The sequence below is a fragment of the Solanum stenotomum genome, chromosome 2, assembly GCF_019186545.1.
Source record: "Solanum stenotomum isolate F172 chromosome 2, ASM1918654v1, whole genome shotgun sequence".
In the NCBI taxonomy this organism is placed as follows: Eukaryota; Viridiplantae; Streptophyta; class Magnoliopsida; order Solanales; family Solanaceae; genus Solanum; species Solanum stenotomum.
The window spans coordinates 42744198-42764050 of record NC_064283.1 but is presented as its reverse complement, the minus strand read 5'-3'; the positions used below and the strand labels follow the sequence as shown (position 1 = coordinate 42764050).

The following is a 19853-nucleotide window of genomic DNA, read 5'->3' as shown; positions in this document are numbered from 1 at the left end:
TTACTCTTCCCCTTTTTTGCACTCCCAGTAAGTTAATAGAATTCAAAAAAATAAAATAAAATTCTAATACATTTAATGAAAAAAAAAACTCGATTTTTTTTATATTTTTATGTTTTCTTCTTTTTTTCAGATTTTAAATTAATTTTGTTAAATAATTTTGATTATCCTCTAAATATTCAAAAGTTACATATATATGTGTGTGGATGTACGTATATGTGTGTGTGTCTTTTTTTTTTATTAAAAAAAATTCCGTTTTTAGGTTTTTAAAAATTGTCACAGTAATTTTGAAACTGCTTAAAATTTCTATATTATTTTTAAAATTTTAGTTTATTATTTGATGTAGTTACATATAATAAATTAATTGTGACGCTGACACGTAGGCTCTAACACCTCTCCTATTATATATAGATATGGATATCAATTTTTAGATATTTTAAATTACTTTTAATTTTAATAATTCATAAATTCTCTTTTTCTATTATTATATATATATATATATATATATATATATGATTCTCTTTATTTTTATTTTTAAAAAGCATATAATTACTAATCAAACACACACGGACACGCGCGCGCACGCACTACGTGCGCACACACCACACACACAATGATGATGATGATAATTCAAGCAATTACTTAAATTTGCAATAATAATTTTATTTTTTCTAAATCTGTGTTAACTTATAAATAAAGATTTAAGGATTTTCCATATACAAATGTATAAAAACAAAGAAAAAAGAATTTCCACATTTCCCACGAAGGATCTACTTTTAAAAACTGTTTTTACTTTATGTTTTTTGTAATAATAATTTAAAATTTTCTACGATTAAATAAAAAAAAATAATGTTTTAAGCATTTTCCATCTAAAAATGTGTAAAAATAAAACAAAAAAGGAATCTAAAAAAACTGCCCTATTACCCTAAAGGATCTACTTTTAAAATCTGTTTTTAATTTATGTTTTTTTTTAAATTTCTATTTTTTTTTATATATATATACACGACATCGGAGCCCGTGCTAGCACGGGCCCAATATGTATCATTTTTTGTTTTAATTTATGTGACAAAGACAAAATTAAAGAGTTAATCAAACTTTAATATTAATTTAAAATAGTTTAAATTTTTAATTATTGTTAACTATGGTAAAAATTTTTTTTATGTCTTTTAACATTCTAAATTGCTAATTATTGTTGTATGATTTGTAATATCTTTTACGCAATTTTGAAATAATAAAGGTTATTTCTTCTTTCTCAATTTATGTGGTACTAATAAAATTTTGAGATTCAATCAATTTTTTTTTCTTTCAAATATTCTATTGTTAATTACTGTTAATTATTGTACTTTCTAAGTAATTTTCAAATAATATATATTATTTCATTTGTCCAATTTATGTGTCACCGATAAAATTTGAAGAGTTAATCAGATCTTTTACATATTTTTATATCTTTTGAATACTTAAGTAAATAATTATTGTGATTTATAATATTTTATATAATTATTTTAAAAAAATTAAACAACAAACAAAACGAATTCATCATAGGAAAATTACCAAAGCATCCTTGAATACATCAATAATGGGTCCCACTTTTTGTTTAAAAAAATATGCATATTGGGAGGATATTTTTGTCCAAAATGGAAATAGAATAAGTATAAAACATTAAAGTCTTTTAAAATTTTAAATTGTTAATTCTTATTGTATGATTTGTAATACTTTTACGCCATTTTCAAATAATAGAGGTCATTTCTTCTTTCTCAATTTATGTAGTACTAAAAAAATTTTGAGATTCAATCAATTTTTTTTGTCTTTGAAATATTTCTAGCTGTTAATTACTGTAATTTATAGTACTTTCTAAGAAATTTTCAAATAAAATATATTATTTCATTTGTCCCAATTTATGTGTCACCGGTAAAATTTGAAGAGTCAATCAGATCTTTTATATATTTTTATATCTTTTAAATATTTAAGTAATTAATTATTGTGATTCATAATATTTTATACAATTATTTAGTATAGTAAAATAAATTTAAAAGAAACAAACAAAACGAATTCATCATAGGAAATTACCAAAGCATCCTCCAATACATCAATAATGGGTTCGACTTTTTGTTTTTAAGAAATTGCACATTCGAAGGATATTTTTGTCCAAAGTGGAAATATTGTGTAAAAAATGTGTATTTATTGTGATTTTGAATGTTTTGTGGGGTAATAGGACGCACACAAAGTTAAGGTGTCTTTATGAAAATCTGGGACAACTTCAAGTATCACTTAATGTTTTTTCTGAAAATCTAATTTACTTTCGTAAACAATGTGTCAGATCAAAATCAAATTAACAAATTCAAAAGGAATGAGTAATAAATAGCTCATACAATGACATATTTATTATTTAAAAGAAGTACTCCTTTTGGTTGAAAGCTAACAAGATAGTTACAATGTAACTAAATACTATAAAAATCTTTGCATTGTGGCTTATTTTATATATATATATATAAATTTTGTGGTGCTGACACGTGACACTTTTTACTTCTCATATTATATATAGATAGATTAGAGGGATAAAGACTTAACCTTAGGCTTGAATTTTAGGAAAATATGAGACTTGACATTTTAATTGGCATAAAGATTAGGAACTTGATTTTAGGTTTGGGTCTTGGCTAGACATATAGTAATATGGGCGTTGTTAGTTTCGAAATCTTATTGTGATTATTTATTTGAACAAATTGCATTGACTTGGAAGCCCAACGAAGGGGAAGGCTCAAATCCTGAAGTGAATTCTTGATTAATTGAGGCAAGTGGATTTCTTAACCCCTGTTAAGTGTAAAGAATCGTGTATTTTCTTGTGGTATGTGTTGGGGAGTAATGGGACTTGGTGATGGATTGACTTGTCCATATTGAATAATTCTAATTATAAAAAAGGGGTAATAAAAGGAAATGTGATTGAAGATTGGTGTGTGATGTGTTGATAATGATTTGAAAGGCTTATTGATTCATTGTTGATGTTGTATCATAATTGTGTTGTTGTAAATTGTGCAGTGTTATGAAAATGGCCATCTCTTCATTAATTGTGTGAACATGTCACTTGCATTGGTTCTGAGACATGATTGTGATAATTGTTATGAGAATTGAGGAAGAATAAGGAATTAAAGAGGATGTGCCATTTTGAGAGACATATCGCACGCCACGATGGCTATTATGATTTGAGAAAAGTGTCGTATGCTATGACAGATTCTATTATCGAAGAACGTGTCGCACACTGTGAAAGATTTTATTATCAAGGGACATGTCGCACGCTACAACAATGCATGGATAGATATGTCCTCCAGAGGTCCTGAACTGAGAGACAGTGGATGTGTAATGTTAGGTCAGACATGCATCACTATACTTGACATTGCATTTAATTGCATTACACATCTTTATCATTTGTGAACTTACGAGTACTTTTTCTGTGAAACTTGTGATTGGTGAATTTGATCTTGTGTGTTATTGATCTGTAATTGTTGAAGTGATATGGTTGAACTATGTGCTATGTAAGTTGTGAACTATTAGGTTGGACTGGTTTTTATGCATGCTGTAGTTGTGGATGTTCGATTGGGGTGTAAGGAGTACCCATTTTCTATATTTTTAACTTGGTGTTTAGTAGTTTGCTTGCTGAGTACTGTGTGGTTTGATACTCACCCCTTGCTTCTACATTTGTGTATGTTACGAGTCCGAATCTTCGTGATACTCTCTACCCTCTTCTTGTTCGAGGCTTCCTATGGAGATTTGTGAGGTAGTTATTCGTCATTCAAGCGGACCTTCATATTCCTATTTATGATTTTGTCCTCCTATAGAGACAATATCATTTGAGACTCTTGTTTTTCTTTCAAATCTATTGTATTACATTAGAGACTTGTGCACGTGACAACCAGATTTTGGGGATTTAGCTAAGTTTCTTTGTTATCCCCATTAGTATTAACCATTAAAGTTATATATTTATTTTATTTATGCACTTTATCGTAATGGTTGGGTTTGAGGCAAACTTGTCTTAGTGGGATAAGATGAGTGCCATAACATCCATTTTTTGGTCATGAAAAAAATGGTATCAGAGTCCCAAGTTAATAGGTCCCATGTGTATACAAGCCGAGTCTAATAGAGTCTCGAGGATCGATACAGAGACGTTTGTACTTATCTTCGAGAGACTATGAAGACTGAGATAATTTCCTTTGTTTCATTCTTTCTCATTGTGCATGGTTACCTTCATTAGCAGTGAGTTATTTCGTGTTATTTTGATAGATAGCGAGGACTAGAGCTACTGTTACTGGTGGTAGATGGGAGGCAGTCCTCGAGAGAATTGTTGAGGCCCTAACAAGGGGTAGGGGTAGAGCCCCAACTAGAGGTCGTGTTTGTGGAACGCCACTAGCCAGAGGTCATGCCCATGGAGTAGCACCATCGAAGGGTCGTGCTAGAGAGGTCTCTCTAGAGCCTCAAATTGATGACAGAGAATACTAGGTTCCTTAAGGGCCCGCATCCACACCTTTGCTTCAAGATACCTTAGTAAGGATGTGTAAGGGATTCACTCGTCCTAGCTTATCCTTTTGGGGTTCCCCTGTGTTATTTGTAAAGAAAAAGGGCGGGACTTTGAAGATGTGTATTGATTACACACAGTTGAACAAGGTAACAGTGAAGGATAAGTATCCTCTTTCGCGTATTGTGGACTTATTTGATAAGCTACAAGGAGCATCTTTATTCTCTTAAACTGATTTGAGCTTTGGGTATCATCAATTGAAGATGAGGGCATCAGATATATGTAACCAACTTTTTGGACTCGGTATGGGCATTACGAGTTCCTAGTGATGTCTTTTGGGTTGACTAACACCTTTGCAACATTTATGGAGTTGATGAGCGGGGTTTTTCGACCATACCTTGATTCTTTTGTGATTGTTTTCATCGATGATACTTCGGTTTACTCCAGTACTGAGGAGGACCATGTTCGACACTTGAAGAGTGTACTCTAGAGGTTGAGGGAAGACAAGTTGTATACCAAGTTCTCAAAGTGTGAATTGTTGCATAATTTTGCGGAATTCATGGGACATGTGGTGTCAAAGAGGGTATTTGAGTAGATACTGCCGAGATTGAGGCAGTTAGAAGTTGGACGTGACTTACTTCTCCTATAAAGATTCAAAGTTTTATGGGATTGACAGGCTATTACTAATAGTTTATACAGAGTTTCTCAACTATTGTAGCTCCGTTGAAAAGATTGAATCGATAGGGCGTGGGTTTTCAATGGTTTAATGAGTGTGAGAACAGATTTCAAATTTTCAAGACTTTGTTGACTTTGACTCCTGTATTGACTCTACTTGAGGAAGGTGTGGACTTTACTGTGTATTGTGATGCTTCTGGAGTGGGGTTAGGTGGTGTATTGATGCAGGAGGGGAATGTGATTGCTTATGCTTCTAGGTAGTTGAAGGCTTATGAGAAGAACTACCCTACTCATGATTTGGAGTTGGCAGCCGTGTTCTTTGTGCTTAAGTTATGACGTCACTATTTGTATGGGGTGCATTCTGATATCTTCAACGATGATATGAGTTTTCAGTATATTTTCAGTCAGAGGGATCTGAACTTGAGGCAACATAGATTGCTTGAGTTGCTCAAGGACTATGATGTGACAATCTTATATCATTTGGGGAGGAAAACTTCTAGCATAGGGAGTCTTACTGTGCTCAGTATTAAGGAGAGACGTTGGCTAGAGATGTTCATAGATTAGCTAACAGTCTGGTACCGTTAAGGATTTTAGAGGATGGAGGTGGTATGATTGCTTTTATTAAGGCTTGGTCTTCCTTAGTTGAACAGATATGTGAGCACTAGTTTGATGATGGGAAGTTGTGTCTTATTTGAGACAGTGCTGAGAGGGAAAGACAAAGAGGTTATCCTCGATTCTTATTATGTCTTGAGGATCGTAGGGATGATTAGTGTGCCTAAGACTGGCGAGTTTATTAGATTGATTCTAGAGGAGTCTCATTGTTCTCGATATTTCATCCATCTCGGAGCGACAAAGATGTATCTGTAACACCCCGGAAACTTGTACACCAAACTAGAGCCTCAAGCTAGGGTTCTAAAGTATGATGTGTTAGGGTTAGAGTCGTAGATGAGACTTTCCGTACTTAGAATGAGGGATTTAGTGGTTGAAGATTAAAGTACGTGTTAGACCCCGTAGTTTAGAAGACTACTTAAGGTTTGGTGGAGGGTGGAAAGGGCAAGTGCCAAGGCAAGGGGGAAAAGCCTAAGCCAAAGGCCAAGGCTGCCTAACCTTGGCCAAGCATTGCCTCAAGACCACGACCACCTTCATGACCAGTGGTCTTGACCACGGAACGTGAAGGGGCTTGTGGAGTCCCCTTAGGCTTGTGGTGTAACACCCCGTAAATTCTATGACTTAAGTTAAAGCCTCAACTTATGAATAATGACTTAAAAACAGTTAAAATTATGTTTATAAACCTAAATTAATGCAATTGACTTGGTTTGGAAGAGTAAAAGTCTAAACGTCAAGAAACGACCACGACGTCCGAAAACTAGAGAAGAATGTGTTGTAGTGTGTCCTTAGGTTTTTGGACAGGTTTGAGAGTGTCGTCTGATGGTATAATCTTGTAAAATGGTTTAAATTAGGTAAGTATATGTTCATAGGGTCAAACGTCCGGGTACGACTCCCCAAGGACCCCCCTAGGGGTCCTTGAGGAGGACCCAAACATGGACCCAAAAGCTGTCAAAACTGCAGCAAACGACGAGACCAAGACTCACGGCCCATAGACTACTCGATGGACCGTAAGTCATGGCCGTGAGCCCATACTTAGTCGTGGGAGACTTGACCCCCCCCAAAGGGAGCCTCAGTACCAAACGATGGATGACCAGCACGGTCCGTAACTCCACCTACGGTCCGTAGGTGGAGGGTCGTAAGTCCTGGCAGTTTTAAGTTTTTAGTTTTTAGTTTAGGGGTCTTAGTTTTAGTTAGTTATTTAATTAAGGGTTAAGAAGGGTGGTTAGTTAACTAATTACCATTCTAAGCCTAACTATAAGACCCTAACCCTAAGACTTTAACTCACACAACTAAACTCACAAGTCAAACTCATTCTTTCTCAAAACTCTCTCTCAACTAAGAACCCCATTGAAGAAGAAGACCAAGGTTCATCTAGGGCAGAAAGTTTTCGATTTTTCCCCATAAGTTCTCAAGGAATTAACTAAGGTATGGTTGCTTATCACTCTTGGGATTCCTTTCCCCAAGAGGCCCCTTCAAGATGAATTTCAAAATCTCCAATTTCTAGGATCTCAATCCAAAAACGTGGGTCTTCTTTCTAAAGTGAAATTGATGTTATAAACTGACTTTGATTGATGTTATATGAACAATTATGAATGAATTTATGTTGTATTTGTGGTTTCTTGAAGAATTCCCCATGAGACCCGTGTTTCTCCTTCTTTTCCTAATTATAACCCTAGTTTGTGTTGGATATTGATTGAAGGCTATGAATTGAAGGTGATGTTATATAATTCATGTTTTTATGATGATTCTACCCTAGGTTATGTATAATTTCTATTAAATTAGGGTTGAGTCTTTGAATGAAGCCTTGAAGGCTATGAAGGGAATATGTCAATTGATTATATTGACGTTGATGATGTTATTACTTCATGAATTACCTTGTATTATGTATTGGTTATGAACTGATTGGTGATTGAAGTATGAATGTCCTAGGAAGGGCAAGAAGGTATAAAGGTTGGTTCTTCTGTGAACTCAAGTATGGAAGGTGAATTACTTAGATTGTAATGATGCTATACCTAATGTGTTGTTGTGGTGTTGATGACCTAGTTTCCTCATCCTTAACCCTCTACACTTAAATTAGCTATGAAATATGTATGTATGTTATGGTATGATTGCTATATGATTGAAAGGTAGTTCTCATGATTATAGTGTAATGTGAAGTGAAAGGGTTACTCACTTACTAAGTGTTTCTAAAGTGAAAGGATTGTTACTCCCTTATGAACACATATGAGCTATTATGGTAAGATGTTTTCATAAACGTCTAGTAAAGGCTAATGTGAACTTATGTAATGACTAAAGATGATTACAAAAGGGAATTAGATGCTTAGCACCGAAAGGGCATGTAAATGAGATGGGGGTCTCACGTTTAGTAAGTCCGGCTCCCCACATGGGTTTCCTCACGTTTAGCAAGTCCGGATTACCCACGGTATGTGTTGTCTCATGAGATGGAAATCCCCTACGTTAGTAAGTTAGGGTTTCTAGAAGTAATCTCCTTGACCCTTAACTATGTGCCCACATAGGACTCTAGCTTAGTGGATCCACCTAGATAGCTATGTACGAATGGTTACACCTTAGGCAAGTGTTAACCCTCTCTTTTCGGTGTGGGAGTAGAACACCGGATTCCATGTAGCTCTCATGGTCTATGTCGGTTATGGCAATATCTCCCTAATGTAAAACTAAATGAAGGTATGAAACGTGTGAACTATTACTAGGGCTTTCTTAAGGGTTTCTTCATTGTGTAAGGGAGGGTATGGGACTTCTCTTGCACATTGCACTTGTGGGATCCTAAGAGATGGTTGTAGTAGTGTTCACTTATAATTATGATGATTATGACTTATGTGTGTTGAAGTTATGTTATGTATGATCATTATGAATATGGTAAGTTATGATGAAGTATGATCTTATGTATGTATGCATGAAGTAGGTTGCTTAATGTGATACTTGGCTTTGAATAGGGTTATGGGATTCTATTCCTTGCATTGCACTAGTATTACTTGGGTTGTCTACATGTTGGGATGATATTATGTTGGTTTGGACTATGATACTTAATTTGTGTGCATATTGGATTTACTTGGCAAAAAGCATGTTTTGATTAAACGTCCTTTTATGCATGTTTCAATGGTTTTTATGCATAGTAGCCATACTTAGTACGTGTGTTGTACTAACCCATTTTGTCTCCTTTTTCCCCAAACATTTATGTTCGGGTAGTTGAGGATTCAAGCTTACTTCTCAAGACACTTGGAGTTGCTTCCCCAAGTTGGTGAGTCCTCAAGTCCGAGGACAAGACCCTATGATCTAGCTTCTATGTTTAGTTCTTTGCTTATGTTGAAAGACAATGTTGTACTTTCCTATTTCTAGACTTCTTATTGATGTAAGGGATAAGTCCCATTTTCAATACTTCCATGTCTAGATGGTACATTGTGAAGAATTTAGATTCTATTTTCATATATGAAGTGAAGTTGAACTTTCAAAGTAAAAGTTTTAAATTTTCCGTGTTTTTATTCTATGATGCATGCTATGATGAATTATAAGGGCTTGTATAAGACCTCTTAGAGGTCGAATACGCCGGTAACGACTAGGGGGTGCTCTCGGGTCGTTACATGTGAGAGGCAAGGCCTTGAGGCCTAGCTATTGCCCCAAGACCACGACCATCACCATGTCCCGTTGGCTTGACCACGGATCGTGGGAGATCTTGTGGTCATGTCTTAGCATTTTAGGAGCTTGGCAAGTGAGGGGAGCTACTGGTCAAGGAACCACAGGCACCACCACGGGCCGTGGTGCCCTTGACAGCTCGTGAAGATGGGCGTGGCCCCTGGCAAGGGGCTGCCTAGTCGAGGGTCATTTAGTAAATTCCCTTTTAATTAGTTTTAAGTGGGGGTCATTTTATATTGATTTTATACACATATATAAAGTCTTTTAAGTCATTAAACACCCCAACTAAGTCATTTAGAATCAAAACCCCAAATCACTCCCCTCTCAAATATTTCTCTCTCTAGAAAACCTCCATTGAAGAAGAAGCTAGAATTTGAAGCTAAGGTCAAACACAAAGGCTCCATTGTTGAAGGCTTGTGTAGGGCTTTGATTAAAGGTATGTTTAGATTTTCATCTATGGGTTCTTCCACCCATAGAGTACCCAATAAATTCCCCAAATTTGTAAAAAAGAACCCAATCTAAGCTAGGGTTTCATCCAATGAGTGGGTTTAGTTGGGTATGACTCCAATTAGTTGTATAATACCTATTTATTGTTAATTTAGTGTTTATTCATGCTATTATGGTGAATTTATGTGAATTCCATGGTTAACCCTAGCACGCAAAGTATGTGGGTTTATGCCTTGTGATGAGAAATTGATGATTCTTGATAGATCTTCTAGGATTGTCATCATGTATAGAACTTATTCAAGAAAGAGAATATGAAATCATGAATTGAACTATATTTATGAATGTATTATAGACCATGAATTTTAATGATTGAATTTGGGACTTTATGATGAATTATGCTTAGAATTGCCTGTGACTAAGGCTTGTGACTAATATGTCTTGTGATCTAGTCTAGTATGATGATTGTGGAGTAAAGCTTGATAGTAGGGCTTGAAGTCATAATGTTGATCACTAGGGCTTATATAGTAAGTCTAATATGATGAGATAGCTTGCATATGATTGGTATACAAAATAGATAGTGTTCTGGTGGAAGGCTTTTACCCACATGACCTACCTAGAGCTATATGAATGCATGTATGTAGAATGTGAAAGGTCTTCTCACATAGAATGGATCTTGATTTTAGGGTGAAACACCTAAAATGAATCAAAGCATGTTAGAATATAATAGCTTGAAGTTGTGATATATGTTCCCTTCATGTATAGCTTGTTTAGATAACATGAGTTAATAGTTATCATGGTAGCTTGGGATTGAAAAATTATGCTCTCCTAAGGTTAGCTTGAATTTACATTGGTAGGATGCTTTTCATGGTAGCTTGAATTAGTATAGGCATGGTAGCCTAGGATTGAGGATCTATACTCTCCTAAGGGTAGCTTGGACTAGAATTATTAGAATGCCTCCATGGTAGCATGGCTTGGTTAGGCCAAGACCACTTCATGGTAGCTTAGGATAGATGATTTATACTCTCCTAAGGATAGCTTAGGATTGAGACACCATACTTTCCTAAGGGTAGCTTAGGGTTGAGGATTCATACTCCCGTAAGGGTAGCATGCATTATATTGAATGTTTGGATGGTAGCTAGGTTGTGGTACTTGTACTCTTCCTTGTATAGCTTGGTTTGCATGATAGCGTGTCTTACCATGGTAGTTAGGTCTAGCCTAGTATGGTGCTATTCTTTGATAGTCTAGTATGATAAATAGTAAGGATTGAGTAAGATAGCCTAAGGAAGTACTTAGTGTGAATGGTAGTATGGGATGCCATTCATACATGACACAAGTATGACTTGAAGCCACTTATGAAGTGTCCTCTATGTGATGTATGCTTAGCTTAGATTGTTGCTATAGTTGCCTCTATGATATGTTTGACTTAAGTTGATAGTTCCTTGTCTATATGAAGTAGGTCAATAGTGACACCTATGATTAGTAAGCATGAATATGGTGACTTCAAGGATATTCTTAGTGTGTGTAGTATTATGGGATGCCACACATGAATTTCACAAGTGTGCTTTGAGGTTACTTAGGAGTATAGTGCTCTTATGACATGAAAACCTAGGTCTTGACTATGAATGTGGACTATGCCCAAGAATGACCAAGAAGCGGTACTTAGCTTGGATGGTATTATGGGATGCTATTCTTGCTTTGCACAAGTATGCTTTGAGGTGACTTGTGAAGTAGTTCCCTTGTAATATGAAAGACTAAAGGTTGAAGTATGTAAATATGAAAGTCTAAGTAAGGACTATGCCATGAATATGATTTATCTCCTATGCTCATTAACTATGTCTTATGTTGACTTATGATTATATGATGCTTATGTTGGAGATTATGCTATGAATATGTTATTATCTCTTACGCTTATGTCTTATGTTGACTAACCATTTTGAGATGCTCTTATGATGTTGTGTTGGCTATCATACTTGGTACATTTTGTACTAACGCATATTGCCTACATTCTAATCAAATGCAGGGTTTCAGAGATTGAGTTCCTTTGAAGGCTAGGTTTCTAAGGAGCAAGAAGAGTTGAAGATTTGGTGAGTCCTCATAGCTTCGAGGATGAACCCATTATTTCCTTATGTTTGGGACAAAGTTATAGTAAAGACTTCCGCTTACTTTATGAAAATGTTTTCGATTGTATGGTTTAAAGAAGTTTTAAATTATCATACTTTTCTAGTATCTTATGTTATGATTATGCTAAGGGATTGTATGAGACCCCTTCGGGGTCAAGTACACCATGTTACGTCTAGGGGTACCCCTGGGTCATGATAGGATCATGATTCAAGTCACCATTACTGGTGTTGTGGCGTGAAAAGGGATATTACAAACTTTGTTTCTAGGTGCTTGACTTGCCAACAGGTCCAGTGTGAGCACCAGGGGCCCGGGGGTATATCTCAGAGGATGCCGATTCCTATTTGGAAGTAGGAACGGATCACTATGGATAGGTAGGAATGAGTTAAGGTTCACTCTCTCGAGCTGAAACCATAATAACCACACACTACAATCATCAATCGATAACCTTGGTTTTAGAACCTCTCTCTCGAGCAAGCCCAAAACACTAAGCTAAAATTGTATTTGCAACTACTATTCATAAATTACTACTCAACTATTGATCAAACCCACGTTAAAACAACATTTAAATCATTAAACAAAAATACCCATAAGCTAATTAAGCAAATAATCACATGATCATACCCCAATAATTGGGGTTTTAGCCAAGAATCATAAGAAGATAGAAACCAATACCAAAAGCATTCTCCATGATCTGGGCATTGCAATCCAAGTCTTTAAAATGATCCAAAGTGCTAAAAATCAAAGACACACTTCGAATCTACTTGAAAAACCCTTCAAAGTTGTTCTCCAAATGAAAATACTAAGAAAACTAAAACTTGACTTCAATAATAAAAACCAGGACTCCTTTGAACTCTTTTAAAATTCAATTTATAGTTTCTCAAATTTCAGCTGCAAGGACCATTAGGCGAGGTAAGTCGAGCATCACCGATCAAGTCGGCGACACGCTAATCAGGTTGGCGACACACGAATCACTCCATTCCATCGCCAGTCTTCCTTGGTTATTTATCCTCAAGGTTTTGTAACTTTAGGCAATACATGATGTGTCGCTGATCTGTTCGGCGGTTCGCCGAAGGTCCATTTCCATCGCCAAGTTGGCTTCTCCCCAAGGCTGGCAGTCTGAAGCTTAGGCAAGCTGAGGTGCCACTCGGCGAGTCACCGAGTGGCTTTGACGATTATCAACATTTTTCTATCCTCAGCCTTTTTCATCTTTTTAGCTCATTTTCGCCTGGTAGTGTCCTTGCCTTCTCCTTTTTCCTTCCTTGCTACAAATCAACATTTTAACATCAGTTCGGAGCATAAATTAGGCATTTGAGGACAATAAACTATCTAAACAAATCCTTAAATGAGTCAAAATCTAGGACTCATCAGTGACTATTCCTCCTTAATGCACATGTTTTAAATTCTGGACATACATCTTCAATCACCTCTCTTTTCCTTTGGTACACGCTCTGAATATCCTTCCACTTATATTTCAAGCTTTGCCCTTTTTGTTTACTTAATCACTTGTTTCTTTTTCAACCAATATGATTTTGTTTATTTATTTTTCTTCAACACAAGTACTTGTACAAATTAAGATCATGGTCATCTCTTTCTACCTCTTTTCTTTAATTTCACCACAAACTAAGAATTTCCACCCTTTTCACTTCTATGATTGTTCTCAATTTTTCTTCTAACAATAGTGCATTAATGATCAACTTTTGGATCGAATAAACTTATGGTATCAATAGAAAGGGACTCAGCTCAAACATGTGGTTTAGTCATAAAATCAAGGCTAAAAGGCTTAATGGGGCTAAACTAGGGATAATTCATTTGGAGGCACACAAAAGAGTTAAAATTGGCTATTTAAAGAAATGTCTCAATCTCATTTCCCAAGTCATACAAGTTACCCATTAAGCACACATGGGGAAAGTTCTAGATGTCAATCAATGCAAGAACTAAGCGATCACTCACCACACATGGCATCATGACACATATATGGATAAAATCAATTTTAGCATGCTCATATAAACTATATTAAGGTGTTTCCACAAAATTAAGCCCAATTAGTTTCATATAGAGTAAAAAAAAAAGACCCTATGTTAGTTTCAAGGATACCAATTAAAAGTTTCATCTACAAGTGTGACCCATAACGTCTGGCTAACTTTTACGACAAGGTTTCAAAATACCAAAAGGTCAGTTTCTCAATCTACTACTCATATTGATTAATTTTCCATTAAGACGGTCGTCATCCTTCCATCATTGGTAACTTTCACTCCTATGACAACTCTATGACTCAACTAAATTAAATAAAAATTATTCCTAGTTGGTTCAATGGGACTATCCTCAGAATGGTACTGAAAACAAAAAGTCGAGGAACCCACCTAAAACAGAAAAAGACTCGATAAAGCAGTAAAATATATACAGGGAAATTCATATCCTACTCACACTTAAAGATAGCATTGTCCCAGTGCGGAATATAACATAAAGTATAGAGTTAGAGAAAACTCTTTTTGGCCTCTAGGCCTCATCTTCGTCATCAGCATAACAACCCTCCACATCAGTGGCACTATCCACTGCCATCAAGGTATTGTCTGTATTATCAACATCATCATTTTCCTCATCATTCAGCTCCTCATCGACTGTGGCCTCATTATCATCAACTGACTCTTGAAAAGACGGGCCCGTTATGCACATCTACATGGCACTATACCTCAGTGGATAACACTTCCATCTCCACATCTGTGAGTGGGCGACCTCCAATGCAAGGCTGTAGCTACGTCATGCAAAACATTCAACCCATCCAATTATCGTCCCTCGCTTGCCGATCACATGCAGATAATAAGGGCTCGTGGGACACGTCTTGGCATTTTATGAGTGTCATATCCACAAGGGTTCAAACTAGGTAAGGGGCCCTCTCTTGGGCCATGTCATGAATTTCCTCTTCAACACCCTCCGCTCGTAGAAATTGAGTCATCAAGCTGACATAACAGAACTTCCATCGTTTGTTGTCCTTGAACTTCATCAGGTTTTGTCACAACAGAGACCCCACATTTATTGGCATACATTTTATTAAAGTATACTAGGACAACCAGGTCCCTAGTAACCTCAGAGGTGTGCTTACAGGGAAACAAATCACTGCTCTCAATCTTTACTCACACTCTAGCTTTTTGGTTCAGATGAGCAGAGTGGAGGGTGGCATGTCTACCTGTGTCTTTGCTCCTATCCTACCTAGCTATGGAGTCGACACCACATAATGTATATCTAGTATCTCTATAGGGGGAGTATCTTTTAGCCTATTATATTCAGCAACCTTACAATGGGGTGTACCTAAAAATTAATTAAGCACTTTGGAGGTAAATTGAATCTTCATTCCCCTTATATCCATTGAATGATTCTAACACGACTTAGTTATCCAGTTAGCATAAAATTCTCTTACAAGGGTGAGATTACAATCTCCTTTATCCTCTAAAATGTATTGCATCCCAAGATTGTATAATGTTTCATAAATACAGGTAAATTCAACTTGTAATTATACCTCATTGACATGTTCATTGCTGAGATACTTTGCCTCTTTTTGACACTCAAACCAATCCTCTCCGTGGTGCTCCACTGCTTGTTTGCCAAACCTCCTGGACGAAATTCGGGCACTAGATGATTCGGTGGCATCACCCTTCCTAGATCTCTTGTTACCTGTGCCAACCTCCAATTCTTGCCTTTAGGGTGCCATTAAAACTCTAAGGGATGAAGAAAAAAATTTCGCTAAGGGTGGGAGTAGATTGATTTGGGCAGTGGAGGGGTATGTGTGTGAGTGGGTATTGATTTATCTTGGTGGTTTGTGGGTTTTGTGGGTTGGGGATAGAGGAGTACTATTTAGAAGAATCTTTAGTTGAAGATTAATGGTGGATTTGGGAATTCTGGGAAAGAAAGTGAGTGAGGAAGAAGAAGAAATTTTTTAGTGTTTGAGAGAAATTGGGGGAATTTGGTCGATTAAGGCTTGTAGAGAGAGAGAGAGAGAAAGTGGGATAGAATTTTGGTAGGTATAGGATTTAAAAGAGAAAATTTGATCCCGATTGGAAACATGAAAGAAAGGGGGCTTGCGCGGCACGCTAGAACTATGCCATTAAGCGCGTTCAATAGTTCACCCCTTGGCGCGATGTGCCGGCAATGCACCTTCTAGGGAAACAATTGGCGCGATGCTCCACTCAGGCTCCATCAATCATTTTCAGTAGTTGATGGTGTGGTGCGATGTGCCTGCAGTGCGCTAGCCAGGACCTTCAGTAGTTTGGGTCCTCGTGTGATGCGCCAACAGTGCACCTGCAGTCTAGACCTAAAATTTCTACTCATCTTTTATTGTGGTATGCTATACCTTCTGATATTCCTATAAAAATATGAACGCACTACGTTAGACTAATGGTGGGTTACCTCCCACCCAGAGCCTTAGTTTTGGTCGTGACATAACTCCTCTCTTTTTATATTTCTCGTTTATGGTTCCGAGTAATTACAAATGAATCAACTTGACTAAAATCCTACCAAAATAAAAAATTTCAACTAAATCCTAAGAAAACTTAAATTAAACTAAAAAAATAAAAATCCAGCTTGAACAAAAATTAACTAAATATTACATATTTTCACGGGTTGCCTCCCATGGAGCACCAGGTTTAACGTAGCGACTTAGCTCAGCTTGGATCATTCATTGTTTATCTCAAGAGCTTCTCGATCTTGATACGTATCTTCTCCAAAATAGTGTTTGAACCTTTGCCTATTCACTAAGAACGTCGGGACGTTTTTGCCTTTAAGCTCTACTGCACCATGTTATGTCATCCTCACCAGTTCAAAGGCCCCACTCCATTTAGTCCTTAGTTTTCTAGGGAATAATATAAGTCTCGAGTTAAGAAGTAGTACCTTTTGGCCCCCAGTGAAAGTACGAGGGACTATGTGCTTGTCATGTCATCTTTTGGTCTTCTCTTTATACAACTTAGCATTCTCATAAGCGTGGAGCAAAACTCCTCAAGTTCGTGCAATTGACCAATTCTCTTTCTACGGGGTAGCTCAGGGTCAAGATTCAACTTTTTTTATCGCCCAATACACATGGTGTTCTAACTCTGCTAGAAGATGACACACTTTTCCAAAGAACATGTGATAGGGTTTGTTTACTTTACATATTTCTCAGACTTGCCTTTTACTTTTCTAAAATATTATCACATGCTTGCTCTATGTGAATAGTAAATAATCGCTCTAAATCTCGTGTACGAACTACTACCTGTGATTTTCTGATCTTTCTAGACTTGTTCCTTTATGCCTTGTTAAGATCTTGTTGTGATGGTTGAATATTGTAATCTTATAGTTGATTGGTGTATGAGCTTAATTATGGGCTAATTTGATTCGATTGATTGACTTTTATTTTGGTGATATTGATCCGAATCGTGTACACAATTGTTTGTTTATTTAATTAGCAGTTTATATATATAGTAGGTATATTGGTTTGATTTCACAAAGAATTAAAGGTAATTCCTTCGCCCCACTATTTGATTGTGTTACTTCGTTTGGCATTTATGCATGTCAGTTACATTGTTATGCTTCTGTACTTGATTTTTTGAAGTTGTATAATTTATGGAGTTATGGTAACTTGAGAAAATTAAATGAAAGGTGTCAATTAAGTTTGAGTTTTGTTTTTGGTGACAATTTGACCAAGAAAGGGTCAAATTCACTCTAAAATGTAATTAAGTAAATTTGGGACCAAATTAATATTTTCAAAACTTTCTAATCTTTTATAAAATACAAAAAAACACTTCATTTTTCAACTTTTATAATTTTATCCAAACCATTTGAAAAAAAAGTAAGAGAAAATAGAATTTTCTCTTCTTCTCCCAACGTTCTTTCTTCTCTTCTTCTTCTTCCTTAGAAAATCCAAAAATTTGACTATCAAAACAAATATTCTCCCCCATTATCTTATCTTTCTCCTCATCTTCGGTCGTGACTCTTTCCTCTTTCTGAACTGAAGATTGTGTTCGACTTAAAATGGGTAAGTCATTTTTCGAAAGATTTTACAATTTTCGAACAATACTAAGCTTTTTTCTTGGGTTAATGAACAATAAATCGTTCTATAGATGTGAAAATTGAATAATCGTGCAATGGTACCTATTATTCATTGTTTTTGAAAGAAAATAAACAAATCCAAAAAAGCCCTAATTTTGAGGAAATGTATATGTATTGTTAACATTCATTGCAAAATCATTTTTTGTTGCTTTTGTTGTTCTTTTTGTGACCATTTTTTTCATATGATTTTAGAAATATAGTCTTGTTCAATTATTCAACATATATTTCATTTATTGAAAAATGTGTCGTATGTTGTTACATTTTAGTGATATATTGGTATATATTCCAACAAAGTGGGCATATGTTGGAACATATCACCTATGTATTAGGGCAACAAAATGGTCATCTGTACTAACAAAAGATTCATCTGTGGCCACATAAGATTCATTTGTGGCAACATAATATCCATGTGTCAACATAAGTATAAATTGCTATCCATTATTATTTTACAATCAATTGTAAGCTCTCAACCTTTTTTTTATTTACCTTGTAGATGAAATGATACAAGAAACTTCATCCATGACAACATCTCAATCTTTTATTGGTGTTGCTTCCTCTTCTAACATCAAATGCTCTTTTTGTCTATACGAAGAATGTGAACAACAACATGATTATTTTATTAGTCGTGTTAAAGAACTCACTGATATTCTTAAGGAAATGACTTATAATATTGATGTCCATACATCCAAGAAGATTTCACAACCTTTGAAGTGTAGGAGGTTGAAAAAATTTATTTCCCAATCACTATCTATAATTAGTGAAAGAAAAAAATCAATGACTACTGCTCTAGTATCACACTCAAATCCAAAAGGCAAGGAGGAGGAGGAGGAGGACGAAGAGGAGGAAGAGAAGGAGAAAGAGAAGGAGCAGGAGAAAGAGGAGGAAGAGAAGGAGAAGGAGCAAGAGAAAGAAAAGGAGAAGGAGAAGGAGAAAGAGAAGGAGAAGGAGAAAGTGAAAAAGAAAGCAAAAGAGAAAGAGAAAGAGAAAAAGAAAGAGAAAAAGAAAGAGAAGAAAGTTGAAGTCGTTAGTTGTGATATGAAGCAACAATATTCATTTGAAGGTTTTAACATTGACGGCGAGGGTTCAACTGAACTAATGTCATCCTTCTCGCAATGGATAGATGAGGGTCTTTACAAGTATCATTCAAAAAAGTAAAGTCGTTCAACTATTATTAGTATTTCTTATTTTTGTCCACTAAATAATTATTTATAATGATTACACAAATGCAGAAGAGACAAGGATAATCACTACTTAGCCAATTGCTCAAATCTTGAGTTCAAACAACTTGATTTTGTAGTTGTATTTCCAAAGAACAAGGATTGGTTTTACGTAATGTCTCAACCCAATAAATGCTGGACTGATGAGGTTAATCCATGCCGACTTTTATCTTTTGATTAAGACATGAATACATACAAATAAATTGATACAGAAATACACTTGTTGATACATCTGTGCAGCATGTGGATGCCATTTTATACTATTTGCGAAAGAGGTCGAAGCATCATAGTCATTCTAAATATCGATATACCACTACTAATTGTTTTTTCAAAACATACATTGACAATGCAGTAATGTTCCTGAATATGAGAATAAAATCGTTGGCACTATCAAAAGGCTTGGTATACCTGGTGGACTGCATTGGCACCTCACAGATGAGGTTTATGTTCTTGTAAATTGTAATGGGGAGTTTCGTTCGGTCTTGGCAGTTGTTGTATAGAAGGAACGGTGCATAAAGGTGTATGATTCGATGTCCTCATCTAGGAAAAATAGAAAATTA

At 35.8% G+C, this 19853-nt stretch overlaps 1 pseudogene; it reads left to right on the top strand.

The window, feature by feature from the left end:
• The first annotated feature begins 10335 nt into the window (after positions 1–10335).
• LOC125855998 (uncharacterized) lies at positions 10336–19474 on the top strand (annotated as a pseudogene).
• The last annotated feature ends 379 nt before the right edge of the window (positions 19475–19853 follow it).